Source organism: Delphinus delphis, chromosome 5 (assembly GCF_949987515.2).
Source record: "Delphinus delphis chromosome 5, mDelDel1.2, whole genome shotgun sequence".
Classification (NCBI taxonomy): domain Eukaryota; kingdom Metazoa; phylum Chordata; class Mammalia; order Artiodactyla; family Delphinidae; genus Delphinus; species Delphinus delphis.
Window position 1 is genome coordinate 46,286,568 of NC_082687.1, and position 14,484 is coordinate 46,301,051.

Consider the following 14,484-nt stretch of genomic DNA (forward strand, 5'->3'; position numbering starts at 1 on the left):
ATCTGCCTTCCAATGCAGGGGATGCGGGTTCGATCCCTGGTCGGGGAACTAAGATCCCACATGCCACAGGGCAACTAAACCAACGCGCCTCAACTACTGAGCTCGCACGCCTCAACTACTGAGCTCACGCGCCTCAACTAGAGAGAAGCTTGTACGCCACAGCGGAGGATCTCAAATGCCCAAGACACGACGCAGCCAAAAATTAAATAAATCAATAAATAAATATTAAAAAAAAAAAGAAAACAGTGTGATTGGGACCTCCCTGGTGGTCCAGTGGGTAAGATTCCATGCTCCCAGTGCAGGGGGCCCGGGTTTGATCCCTTGTTGGGGAACTAGAGCCCACATGCATGCCGCAACTAAGACTTCGCATTGCTGCAACTAAAAAAAGATCCCACATGCCGCAATCCCATGACTAACGATCCCGCGTGCCACAACTAAGACCTGGCACAGCCTAAATAAATAAATAAATATTAAAAACCAACAACAACCACAGTGTGATCACCTATGGGAAAAAAGGATTATTATTAACATACATGATGGTAACATGTCAGCATCTATAAAAGAGAAGAGCTGGAGGAATTTCCACCCAACAATGGATAACGATTTGGGGAGCAATTTAGGATTGTATGGGATATTCACTCTATATTTGTTATTTCTGTAATATCTGGATGTTTATAAAGAATATTATTCATTTTTAAATTAGGAAAATCAATGTTTAAAAAGAAAAAACACATTATCCTATTACAGATTTTACATTGTACTCTATACTGCTCACCTTAAACTGGAGTAGGCAATTAATAATGACAAGGGATAAGCAGATGCAGGAAATGCTTCTCTATTCTCCTTTCAAAATGACAACACACATTACATTTTAGAACCTCTTTCATACATCTGCCCATGAGCCTGCTGAAGTAGGTATTTGTGGTTAACACTTTGTGGGGTGCGGCCTTACGTCGTGGTTTGAATCCTGGCTCTATGTCTTACTAACTGTATGACCTTGTGCAAGTTTCTTAATCACTGTGCCTCAATTACTTGACCTGTCAAATGGGACTAATAGTAGTACCTCAAAGGGTTGTTGTGAGTACGAACTGAGATACTGTATGTAAAATGCTTAGAACAGTGACTGGCATACAGTAAGCACTAAATAAAGAGTTTGGCCGTCATTTTATTCTTCATTTAGAGAAAACTGTGGATCCGAATGATACCTTTATCTCAAAACAACAAACGCCCCAGAATCTTGAAATTCATTCCCACTGCCACCTCTCTAAGACCAGAATTGTATCACTTAATTCGTAGATTGTTGCTATATCTTCCTACACAGGCTTCTCACTCCAACTTATCTTTCCTGGAATTGCTGGATTCAGCTCTTTTGAGCTTTCCTTTAATCGCTTACAGTTTGGCTTAAATGGCTTCAGTAGTTTCCCACTGTTGAAAGGTTAAATGTCAAACACCTTCACCTGTCCCTTCATACATTGGCTTCATCCTACCTTTTTTTTTTTTAACTGAAGTAGAGTTAATTACAATGTTGTGTTAGTTTCAAGTATACAGCAAAGTGATTCACTTATATATATATATATTCTTTTTCAGATTCTTTTCATTACACCTTATTACAAGATACTGAATATAGTTCCCTGTGCTATACAGTAGGCCCTTGTTGTTTACCTATTTTATATATAGTAGCGTGTATCTCTTAATCCCAAATTCCTAATTTATCTCTTGACCTCCCCATGCCCCCTTTCTTATATGTGACGTGGTATGTCAAACACAGACCACAGTGGCTTCAGCTGCACTGTTCCCCGAGAACCACAGAGCACCCCTGATTCTGAGCCTTCGCCTCAGGCTATCGCCCACTCCCCCCATTCCTAATCCCCTCAGTGCAAGATCCCAGTCAGTAATACAAGACTCAAGAAAAGCTGTCAAATCCACAGTTACCTCCATTTTGAAATCCTAGAGCATCTGACATCCTGGCCCAAGCTCTCATTGGAGGTTCCATTACAGTCACTGAGGCGGGTATCATGTGTAAATTCAACAAGCATTTATTGATCAGGCTTTGGGAGTTCAGAGATGAAGAATACAAAGTCCCTATCCTCATTGAGCCCATGTTCTATCAGAGAAGACAGAAAGTAAGCAAATGGTAGCTTGGCTACGTCTGCCCACGTGCTTTGTCAGAGGCATATACAAGGTACAGCGGTGGCCCAAAGACAGAGACCACAAACGAATGAATCAACATTAAGGGCCTGAAGTGTTGTTGAAGGGCTTATCTTTCTTTCTCCCCACCAAATTTGCCCTTCCTCTGGTTGATCAAAAACACGGAGCTGGATCTTAAATATTTTAAGACCCGGTCCTACTTAAGGGCTCAAAATGACAGGCTCTGACTGGTTTTCCCCTCTCTGGCACCAGCCTCTCCCTGGAGTATATTTCCACCTTCCCTGCTACTTAGTTCACCTCTATCTGCCTATTTACTTGTTTAAAACGTGAACCAACTGGTCAGGTACAGTAATCTAATTCTGCATTTGGTTTGAGGCCAACGCATTGAAGGCATTCAATAAATAATGGTGCCCGGTGCGCCTTTCCTGGATCCTGGCTGCATAGGTCTGAGACGAAGCTGGGATCCTAGGAGGCAAGCCCGAGAGATAGTGAATGAAGGGTGGTAGAGCTCTGGAGACCACAAGGGCAAAGTTGCTCTGACTGCCTGCCCCAGAGATCATAACACCTGCGGGACTTGCCGCAGTGAAGCTTACACATGCAAATAGTACACCACTGAGTCGGTTAGGGTGTGAACTTCTTCCTGACATGATTTTCCCAGATTCCCTCTGGGTAAAAGTACATAAGGGCTTCCCCACTGTGAGCACACAGGCCCACGTTTACTTGTCTTCATTAAAGAAATTCTCCTTCCTGTGAGTGGGTGGTTCTAGGAGGGGTGAGGCAGGAGTCCCTGTTGGAGGATATGGGCGTCCCAAGGGAGGAAGAACATGGAAAAGACAGGAAATCCTTAAAATAAAATTCCCTGGACAATGTGTGTCCACTTATCCATCAAACCGTTCACTCATCTTATCTATCTACCACGGGATAGGCGGTGAGGCTACAACGACGAATATCGCAGGACCTGGCTCAAGGGTGACATTCAAGAAATATTTACGGAATTAACGACTTAAGCTTATGCATTCGCTTTACCTTGATTACCGTTTCCTACTGGAGAACATTCTTTGCTTTCTGTATGCCAGATGTTACCTAGCATATTGCAGCCCACAGTTAACGGAGGCATCTCGGCCTGCATAAAAAGGATCTTCCAACATATTCCCTACATTCTTGAACTTAGATCCCCAAATGCCTTATTTTTAACCTTCTTCCCTGCTGTCTTCTCACCATCTCCATTTAAGATTCCACTGTTTGCCCCACTGTTTGGTTTCTCCTGGCTTCTGAATGATAATTCAAATACTGATTGCTTTCAGGCTACACGGGCGGTTTCCTCTTCGCCTCTAGCTCTCTCTTCCAAGTTCCGCTGTGTCAGAGAGCAAGGTGCTGGACGGGAGTCAAGGGGATTGGCTCCCCGTTCTAGCGAGATCTCCTGGCTTGGGGGCAATTTGGCTTGTCCAGCTGTATCTCCCATTCTCTGTCTGTAGAATGGCAGGGATGCCAACTGGCCCAGGGATAGAACAAGGGTTGGTGAGCTCATAGCTGGAAGGGATGATGTATCCAAGAACAAAGCAATATTATGAGGTGAAATTCTGATTTTACGGTCTATCAATATCAAGCCTCATACCGTTTCTGGCTTTTCTGCTTCTGTGATTTTGGCGCATGACTTCTAAGGAAGAGGTCTGGATAACGAGCATGACTCGTCTTCTCAGGCACAGACCCCCGTATATAGAACGGACACTTGGCACAAGTCAGAACACCCGGGTGTAGCTGGCTGCTAATCAAACACTGCCAGCAGGTGAGCACGAAGAACACCTGGTTTGGAGAAGCACTTCTGATGCGGGAGAGCATTTTCTAAAGTGTCACTCAAAGCTGGATTCAATTAAACTACAAGTTTGAAAAGAACTCATGTTACAAAATGAGAAATCCGTCTTTCTGCTTAAAGATGCAGAAACTTTGTAGATTACAGCTACCGAGAAAGAAAGAAAGAAACCACACATACACACAAAGACACCAATGAATCATTTTTTTCCCCTGCAGAGCACACAAAACAAATTCTTTGAGCATGAACTGTGGAAGTCCCTCTAGAAGAAAACTCCTTTTTATATCGGATTGTAATAATCTGGCAGCTGACAAATATGTTAGCGATGTACACAAAAGAACAGCTAAAATCTAAAACAAATACTACTCTCATAAGCTGAATAAAAAATGGCAAAATAAATGTCCAGTAAAGTATGGATAACCATCATTGTTCTTATATTTTAATGTTCAAACATAGGAATGAACAAGCCGCTGTTATTTCTATTTAAAAAAAAGAAATTTGCCAGAAATAGGATTCTCTTGGAGAAATGAGCCTCTAACCTAAAATCATCCCCCAGGTCACTGGAAGACGCATTCAACACCCACGTCGCTCTTGTGTGCCACACAACACTTCCGATTTACCTAATGGAAGAAGGAAGAGTAACTTCTGCTGTATTACCGCCTTCGCGCCCGCCACCTCTCCCCAGAAGCCCTCATGCAGGAACACTGGCTAATAGGAAACACAGGCCAACGCCGCCCTCACTTACGGATTTTGCTGCCTTCTCAACTTTGGGGTCCCAAGCCCGGGTAACATCAGAGCCAGGCAGCTGCCCTTGCTTAGCACCATATCCGAAACAGGCCAGCAGCAAGACTGGTACGGGAGGGGAGGACAGCCCAGAGGGAAGAGGAAGAGGCTCTTACTCACCACCCACTCAGAGCTGGCACTGGTTGTAAAACTACAGCACACCCCCTGCAGGAACACCTCTCGCCACCTTGCCTCAACACCAGTTTGCAGTAATAGTCTCTGCGTGGGCGTGAAAAGGAAATGAGCTGGACCAGGGGAAATGGCCAGCAGGTGGGAAACAAACCAGAGGACCCCTCTCCCAAGTACTCCTCAGAGAAACATTCATTTCCCCCGGGGGCTTGGTGATTCCGGGGGCTCTTCAACAAAATGCACACCCCTCAAGAGTAGGGACCATGGAATTACACATGGATTTATTAGGTACTCAGTACAGGGCTATGGGCTTCTGTTTAGAATGTCTCCCTCCCTATAACCAGAACCTTCTGCCAAAGGTGTAAGCAGTTCTTTGAGACCCAAGTTAAGGTAGTTCCTGAAACCCCCCTCAAAGATCTGGCTCTGGTTGCCTTATAAATATGTGGGTGATGGTTATTCTCTTGCCCTCCCCCTCTTCCCCTAGAGCCCATTCCAGTTTCTACAGAGGCAAGGGCTCCTAGGTCCATGGGAGTTCTGGGTGGGTCTATGTCCCTCATGACCTCATGCCCCCCTTCCTCAAGGGGTTAGGTCACTTTTTGGGTGGGCAAAAGCTAGAGAGTCTTCAGAAGTAGTAAATATACCATCTCTCCTGATCTGACCCATGGGGACCCATTCCTATGAGCAGACTGCAAGGGAAGCACAGATTTGAAGGGATCATTTCATGTCTATCTTTTTAAACTTGTTTTAAAAAAAGATTCAGACCTTATTCCTCAAGGTCATTTAAAAGTTTTGTAGATGATGACTCAGGAAAATGAGAAGGGTCTTCATGGATGACTCATGGCATTTAAAGTGTCAAACCCATTTGGCCTGGTCACATCGTATGCTAGACAGTTAAGCTTTAAGTACGTCCCTTGAAAGAAGATTTTGACTAAAAGTATTTTTGATTTCTTTAACACTTTTGCAAAGAGTATAAAGGCAACCCAAGCACGGAAAATCACTAGTAAGCCATCAACCGACCAACCTCTCTTTTTAGGGGTAAATATAAACGTGCAGTATCAGACAATTCGTTTCTGAAGTTTCTATACATTCAGTATAGATTAGGCTAGGCTAGACACATCTATAAATTAGATTTGTAAAATTAGGCTAGACAAAAGTAGAGCTTGAAGTCTCTTGTTGACTCACCTGACAGGCTTGGCCAAAGCTTTCTCTGACGTTCCCAAGAAGACAGCCTCTTAGGTGTCCGACTCCCAGTCACTCCACCCAACCTCCAATCCCAGGGCAGGTTGGGTGGTGTTGCCTAGTTCCCCTGGGCTATCCGGATGCCACTCATTGCAGAGATTCGGAGTCATTAAATCCTGCCATACCTGACCTGGAGACCTGGGAGGGGAAAGGCATTATAGAAGAGGCGCTGAACCCAGAACCTTGCATACTCCTTTCAAGGCTCAACAGTACGCACAGACTTAGCAAGGTCCAGTCCTTGGCTTTGACTACATTATCCCTAGGCCTCATAATGAGGGTGTTTCCCGAGTGCAAACAACTGAAAGGGCTTTGTCTTACTTCTGACTGAGGACATTCCCACAACCTCTAAAGCTCGGAATCACCCTTAGAATACAGAGATCCGTCATTCAGGGAAGAATTTTCTACCTTCACAGTTTGTTTCTCCTTTAGCAAGTCTCTCATTGGTCAGGGGAGCCAGTGACTGTGAGGCTGCATCAGCTTCTAAAACCCCTGAGCATAAGCTTCTTCTCAGAATGACATCACCCTCTGTAGAGGCTATAAGGAGAAAGGAAACATTGAATTTCACACAAGAAGAGAAAAGGAGCCTGAGTTATTCAGAATAGTCTCTCTTTTTTTGAGATCTTTCCTTCCCCTAAACATAATGATTCTTCTGTTATCCTCCTTTTTTCTACCAAGGTTCCGTTCCTGACTACATTACCAGGCTGAGGCCAAGCCCTCAATCCTCATGTTTTCGTTAGACCTAGAAAAACAATGCAAGACAGAGAGGCTTTCTCTATCTAGTGCACGTGTAAGTGTTTGGGTTCGACCCTTCCAGGCCCATCTTTCCATGACATAGGATGCCCGTTCAGAAAAGCACTGTAATATCTTCTTTCTTTTGAAAACCACTGGTTACTTAAATAAAATTGTATATTATGCAGAACTATCTTTCCTCCCATCCAGGAGTGAATTCAAAGACTATAGTTCTTGGGAAATTATAGGCAAATGGGATGGCTAGGCACATGAGGAAAAGTGACTTTAAATTAGTAGTAATTTCAGGGATGAAGTAAAAGCCTGCTTCTGAGTCTCTACACATACTTTCTGTGAAAAAAGCTACACAGGATGTCCATTAAATAATTACCAAATTGTTTCCCCTTGGGCTCCTAATGGTTGGGGTTAAACAGGTAGACAGTTATGAATTGCCCCTCAAAATCAAAATGAAATGTCACACATCTAAACTTTCCTTTGGAAAGCTCTTTGGTATTTTTCTACCCAACAGCTAAATTGGATGATTGATTGATTGGTTGCTTTTATTATCTTCAAGACAGACTCTTGGGTGTGGTCAAAGTGAAAATATGAGGAGTAATCAGCCCATAGGAGGAGTGCTTTTCCTCTAAATTAGAACAACCTAGCAGTCATTGGAGGTGCCCTAGACTGGAATTGTTTTTGTTGTTCGAATCTGAAAATGACAACATAGAATACAGTCAATGGCACGCAGCATTATGGGTGATGCATCTTTAATTGGTATGTAGAAGGCATGCCTGTGGAATTAGTCCTTGGAATATTGGCCAATCAGATCACTTTCAACATTTCTCAATGTTTAGTTTCATCTTATAATTAAGTAACAATGATCATTTCCTGGCAGCTAAGGACTGGCTAGAGGAGTAAGAAGCCTCATTAGGTTTATAATTTATCAAATTCTAAGCTCTTCATCTGCAATGTGGCAAAAAGAGAAAGCATTCTCAAATTCCAAAATGATTAAAGACCATCTCCAACCATATTTCATATGTGTGTTCACTTGTTCTTCAAAGGCTGACTTGTTATTTTCCGAGTTTTTTTTTTTAATGTTTATGTTATTTATTTTCATTGTTTTATTTTTTGGCTGCGTTGGGTCTTTGTTGCTGCCCCTGGGCTTTCTCTAGCTGCGGTGAGCGGGGTCTACTCTTCGTTGCGGTGTGCGGGCTTCTCACTGCGGCGGCTTCTCTTGTTGCGGAGCACGGGCTCTAGGCACACAGGCTTCAGTAGTTGTGGCACACGGGCTCAGTAGTTGTGGCTTGCGGGCTCTAGAGTGCACGCTCAGTAGTTGTGGCGCACAGGCTTAGTTGTTCCATGGCATGTGGGATCTTCCCGGACCAGGGCTCGAACCCATGTTCCCTGCATTGGCAGGTAGATTCTTAACCACTGCGCCACCAGGGAGGTCCCATTTTCTGAGTTTTTAAGAAACAACTGTGTATTATTATATAAGCAGGAAAAAATGTTGATATTGATGTGACTTTAATAGAGATGTATTAAACTATGTTAACACACACACACATGCTAAAACAAAAGTAGAGTTGACAGTCCATGTTCCCTTTTAGACTCTTTTTGGGACAATTCCAAACCCTTGACTATTCATCAATTCTAGCAATAGCATCCTCTTTCATTTCTAGCCCAACTTGTATGCATTATAACTTTTATGTGGTTTTATACCAACACTGGTTTAATCAAATGTCACCTGCTTTTACTCTCTGGAAACTCCCTTCCATATGCCTTGAGATAAAGGACGTTGGTTGAAGAGGAGGTTCCTGGAGCTCCCAGACTGCCTGAGTTCCAAACCAAAACTGCCATGTAAGCATGGTTTTTGGTATTTGGGTGAGAAGGAGAGAGACAACATTTAAAATTTTGCTAAAATACAAGCATTTCCCAACTAAGTACAAACTGTGCTGCAAGATTTCAGTGATAAGTTAATTACCTAGATATTATAGAATGTAGTGTGACCTTATATAAAGGGATGATGACAGTCCCTACCATGTGGGGTCAGGATTAAACGAGTTATTACAGCTCGAAACAGCACACTAAGTGCTCCATAGATGCTGCCTTATGTTCTATTTGGGTTCCGTTACAGGAAACAGACCCAAGGAACTAGTGTCAAAGGATGATTCGGAGGATAAACATCAGGGTGACTCCTTGAAAGCTTAATCCCCCCAAGTAGACACAGTAGATCAAATTTCCTAGGAACGTATATTAGTTTTAATTCACCATTCTAAAACCTAAGATTAGGAGACTTTCTAGCAATCTTGGTAATGGTCCTACCTCATTACCAAATCCCTAGCTAAAATGGTGATAGAAACCACCCATGCTAATACACTGTCCGCCCTTGTCGTCATTTTATCATCACCTGTTCTCTCTTCAACCCACTGCATTCCAGCTTTCATCCCTATCACTCCTTTGCAACTGCTCCTGTCAGAGTCACATCATTCTGTATTTGCCAAGGTCAGTGGTTTGTGACCATCTCGCAGGATCCCTCAGCAGGAGCATTCAACACACGTGACTGTTCCCTCCTGAACAAACACTTTCTTTTCTTTTCTTCCATGACACCACACCCTCCTGGGTTTTGCCTCCCTCCCCCAACTCACTGACAGTTGCTTCTCAGTTGCCTTTGCTGGGTCTTCCTCCTCTCAAGGTTGCTACACCCCAGGGATTGGTCTTCACATCTTTTCTCTAGTTATACTCTCTCTGGTGAGTAAATCAGTTCCTGTGACTTTAAATACTGTTTATATGTGGATGACTCTCAACTTTCTCTCCCCAGCTCTGAACCCTCCCCTGGACTCCAAACTCTTACATACAACTACCTACCCAGATATCTGATTGGCTTATCAACAATAATATGTTTGAAATGGAACTCTTGCTTCTGCTATTCCCTGGCACCCTACATCCCTACCCCTACCCTCCAAACCTGCCGTTTTCCAGTTTTCTCCACCTTAATTAATGGCCCCATTATCCCAGTGGTACAGCCCCAAACCCAGCTGTCACCGTCATTATTCTTACCCTTAAGCTTTTATTCAATCCATCAGTACGTTAGCTGATGCTGTCTCAGAAATCTGTCTCAAATCTCATCACTTCAGCCACCTCCACTGCCACCATCCTAGAACAAGCTACTAGCACATCCTTAGATTAGTGTAATAGCTTCCTCATTGGTCTCCCTTCTCCTACTCTTGCCCTTATATACGCTAGTCCTTAAAAAGGAATCTCGGTGTTATTTCGAAGGAGTAAATTTGATAATACTGTTCCCTTGCTAAAATCCTCCAAAGGCCTCATGCTACATTTAGACCACAATTCATTTCCTTACTATGGCCCATGAGGCCCTACAGGATATGGCTCCAGCCTACCTTGTTCCCTATGCTTCAGCCTTACCGGCCTTTCATTTGCTTCAACGTCCCAAGATTGTTCCCACCTCAAGGACCTTGCCTGGAATGCCCCACACCTCCATGTGGCAGGCTTCTTCTTATTATTTAGGTTTTAGTTCAAAAGTCACCTGACCTTCTCTGACTCTCCTACCTAAAAGTAGCCCCCCAAATCTCTATCTTATGACCCTGTTCTATTTTCTTCATAGCACATATTACTATCTGGAATTACCCTCTTCAATTATTTGTTTACTTGTTTATTATCTATGTGACCCCATGAGAAGTAAGGTCTATGAAAACAAATACCTCACCTATCTTATTTACCACTGCATTTCCTATATAGAGGGAAATGCCTGCCGTTTGGTGGGTACTCTATAAATATCTGTTGAATGAATGAATGATCTCTTAAGTGTAATAGTTCGCAAATTATATATAATGACCAGCTGGAACTCAACCGCCAATCCAAATAATTCACCAATACGTAAGAAACGGCTAGAACCAGGAGTAAATTGAAGTGCAGTATATGTCTGACTACAGCCCACAATCAAATAAAAATTATGTTCAAGTCTATGTTCCTTTGGCCCTTTCTAGGCTTTTCCTCCAATTCACCATCAAGAATCATCAAAAGCTGATGGCAGAGTTACCCACATTCTCTTTCTTCTCCTTCCCCCTCTAGTTCCTAACAGGAAAAGAGTACTTTACTGTGACTGATTAGATGAAAAAAATGATTCCTTCTGCCTCCCAGCTCCCTGTTTTATTTGAAACCTGGCCTGAGCAACTCAGAAGGCACTTTCCAGCTCTCTCTTTGAGAGCAGTCAGCTGAGCTTCACTCTGTGGCTTTTTACACTTAGGGATGCAGGTGCTGCTAGAGCTCATGAACAGGACAGCTCCACTCCCTGCTTGTGCTCTGAAGGGAACACTCGGTGGCAGAAATGACCTCTGACTTTACCTCACTGTTATCACCTTTCTTGTTCCATCTAATGAAATTGTAAAGAAGAGTACTGGGCTAGAGGCAAGCTTACTCCTGACTCTGTTGTAACCATTTACTATGATTTTGGGCAAATCATTTACTTTCTCTGGGCATGCCTTTGTTATTCATAAAATGAGAAACTTTAGTTGATGATCAATAGCTCTAACCGTCCATGGTGTGGAAATGTTTTGCTTCCAGTACGTACAGCACAAATTAATTGGCGTACCTGGTTATGAGTGATGTTGTGCTACTATAGTCAAAAGACAACAGAAGGTGGGGTTAACTTAGCCCAGAGGATTGGAACGAGTCCTATGTCATGGCTGCAGCTTCTACAGATGCAATTTCCAGGAATTAGTGACTTTCCATTGGATATTTTATAGTTTTTAAGACCCATACATGAGGGACTTCCCTGGTGGTCCAGTGGTAAAGAATCCGCCTCACAATGCAGGGGATGTGGGCTCGATCCCTGGTTAGGGAACTAAGATCCCACATGCCATGGAGCAACTAAGCCCACGCACCACAACTACTGAGATCGTGTGCCTCAACTAGAGAGCCTGTGTGCCGCAAACTACAGAGCCCACGCGCTCTGGAGCCTACGTGGCACAACTAGAGAGAGAAAACCCGCATGCCACAACTAGAGAGAAGCCTGCGCACCACAACGAAAGGTCCCGCATGCCTCAACAAAGATCCCACGTGTCGCAACTAAGACCCGACGCAGCCAAAAATAAATTAAATAAATAAATAATAAAATAAACCTTAAAAAAAAAAAAGACCCATACTTTCACCAAAGACCCCCAAATTTCTATCTTCAGCCCAGCTCCCAATTCTAGACACCAGATTCATATACCCAACCACCTAGTCAACATCTTCATCTGACGTCAATAGGTATATTTAATTTAAAATGCTTCAAATCGCTCCCCAAAGCCTGTTCAACTTGTCACCTTCTCCATCTCGGTTGATGGCAATACCATCCATCTGGTGCTCAAGCCTGAAACCTTTACTCCTTTCTTTCTCTCCCTCCACATCTAATCTTCCAGAAGATCCTGTTAGGTCAACCTGCAAAATAAACGCAGAATCCAACAGCATCTCACCATTTCCCCTGCCGTCACCCAGGCCCCAGTATCATCTTGTCCCCGGATTATTGCCAAGTCTCCTCACTGGCATTCCTTCTGCCCCTGCCTCTCATCCCCAGTCTTTTCACAACCAGAGTGATTCTTTTGGAACATGACTCAAATCATGTCAATTATCCACTCAAAACCCTGCAAGGGGGCTTCCCTGGTGGCGCAACGGTTGAGAGTCCGCCTGCCGATGCAGGGGACGCGGGTTCGTGCCCCGGTCTGGGAAGATCCCACGTGCCGCGGAGCGGCCTGGCCCGTGAGCCATGGCCGCTGAGCCTGCGCGTCCGGAGCCTGTGCTCCGCCACGGGAGAGGCCACAGCAGTGAGAGGCCCGAGTACCGCACACACACAAAAAAACCCTGCAAGGTTTCCTCATTTCCCTAAAGTTCTTAACGATGGTCTGCAAGTCCTCATGTGCTCTACTCCACCCCACCTACCATCACTTCTTCACCTGATCTATTACTGTTCTCCCTCACCCCCAACTCTGCTCCAGCCACAGCGGCCACCTTGTTACGTCTCAAACACGCCAAGCATGCTCCTTCCTAAGGGCCTTTGCACAGAAAATTCCCTTTGCTCAGCGTCCCCATGACTACCTCCCACTCCGCCTTCAAATGTCACTTTTGCATTGAGGCCAACCCTGATCTCCCCCTTTAAAATTACAACCCGCTTCCCTCCTCCCTACCCTGATCCATTTTCTGATCCATTTTCTCCCCATGCACTAATCATTTAACAGTCTTTATAATATAGTTAAGCATTATGTTTAATGTTTATTGCCTATACTCCTGCTCTAAGTATAATCTCAATAAAGGCAAGGTTTCTGGTATGTTTTGTGCCTGACACAAAAGGACACTCAGTAAATACATGTTGAGTGAAATGAAGAATGAGTATCACCACGGGTTAGGAGTATCCCAATGTCTGTGCCCTTACTGCACCCACTTCCTAGAAAAGCCTGTCTAAGGTTTACTTAGCACGGTTTACTTATCTCTCTTAAGATCCAACCTGTTCACTGAACCACAACGGCGCATAATGACAATCCTTGCTTTCTTGGATTTTAAGCCTATTTCCTCCATTGAACTATGGATTTCAGAAACAGGAAAAAAAAAACCAGTGATCCATAATCCATTAATTTGCTAATACTGAAAAAGAAGCCAAATATCGTGCTAATGTAAGATCTAGGATTCCTTTCTCCTTTCCTTTCCTCCTCACATCAACTTTAACTCTACAATTTTTTTATATCTCACCTTCTAAAATTTTTTAAAGCCATTTATACATTTCTTTGGGTAAATCATACCTATTTTTCCTTTTCTTTTTTTTTTGTGGTACTTGGGCCTCCCACTGCTGTGGCCTCTCCCGTGGCGGAGCACAGGCTCCGGACGCGCAGGCCCAGCGGCCATGGCTCACGGGCCCAGCCGCTCCGCGGTATGTGGGATTTTCCCGGACCGGGGCACGAACCCGCGTCCCCTAGCATCGGCAGGCGGACTCTCAACTACTGCGCCACCTGGGGAAGCCCCATACCTATATTTTCAATACCTTTTTGCATAGACCTGTTTGCCCAAGTATCATAAAGCAGGATTCGTAATTCCAAAAGGCCCGTCTGGTAATCCAATACAGAGAAAGGAAGTGAAATCATTTGAAAGGAGATTCTCATCAGAGGGGAGTTGCCAGTGTCAAATTATAGTAATTCACTTGGTTCGAATATTTACAGCTTCTATAGGTTGGAATCAATACCCCATCTTCTGAATCACCTTTGTTAATGGAAAGAAACAGTAAGACTTTTGCAAAGCAGAGGAATGTATATTCCCTTACATTTTTGATGATCACAGGCTATGATAATCTTAGGAATTGCTGATTTTCTTGGCAGTTGACCTTCGGAGAGCTTGAAACAGGTATTCTCCCTAAATCCTTGTTACCGCCATCATCAGGTACAGAAGGCAAACAATGGAGAACACTACACGGGAGGGGCTCTCTGACTGGTGGAGGTCTCACTGGCATAACTGTAAAACCTGAAACTTAAGGTTTTGTTTTTGTTTTTTAACACATTAGAACTAATTCAGCCACAAGTCCCTGAAGACATGGCTCTTGGGTTGTATCTTATTCTGGAGGGTCTGACTGAGGCCCCAGGTTTTAGACTGTTCTTAAGATTTACATG

General features: G+C 43.8%; 1 protein-coding gene across 5 annotated transcripts in view; it reads right to left on the reverse strand.

The window, feature by feature from the left end:
- SHROOM3 (shroom family member 3) overlaps nt 1-14,484 on the reverse strand; it is a 195,343-nt gene that overhangs the window by 113,122 nt on the left and 67,737 nt on the right. For 2 of the 5 annotated variants that reach the window (XM_060012327.1, XM_060012325.1), the window contains exon 1: nt 6,053-7,952. The exons of 2 other annotated variants lie outside the window; for them this stretch is intronic. The gene's annotated coding sequence lies outside the window, so the exon portion shown is untranslated. Of the gene's footprint in view, nt 1-6,052; nt 7,953-14,484 lie in introns of those variants that run through there. One more of the 5 variants, XM_060012326.1, reaches the window with a different exon arrangement.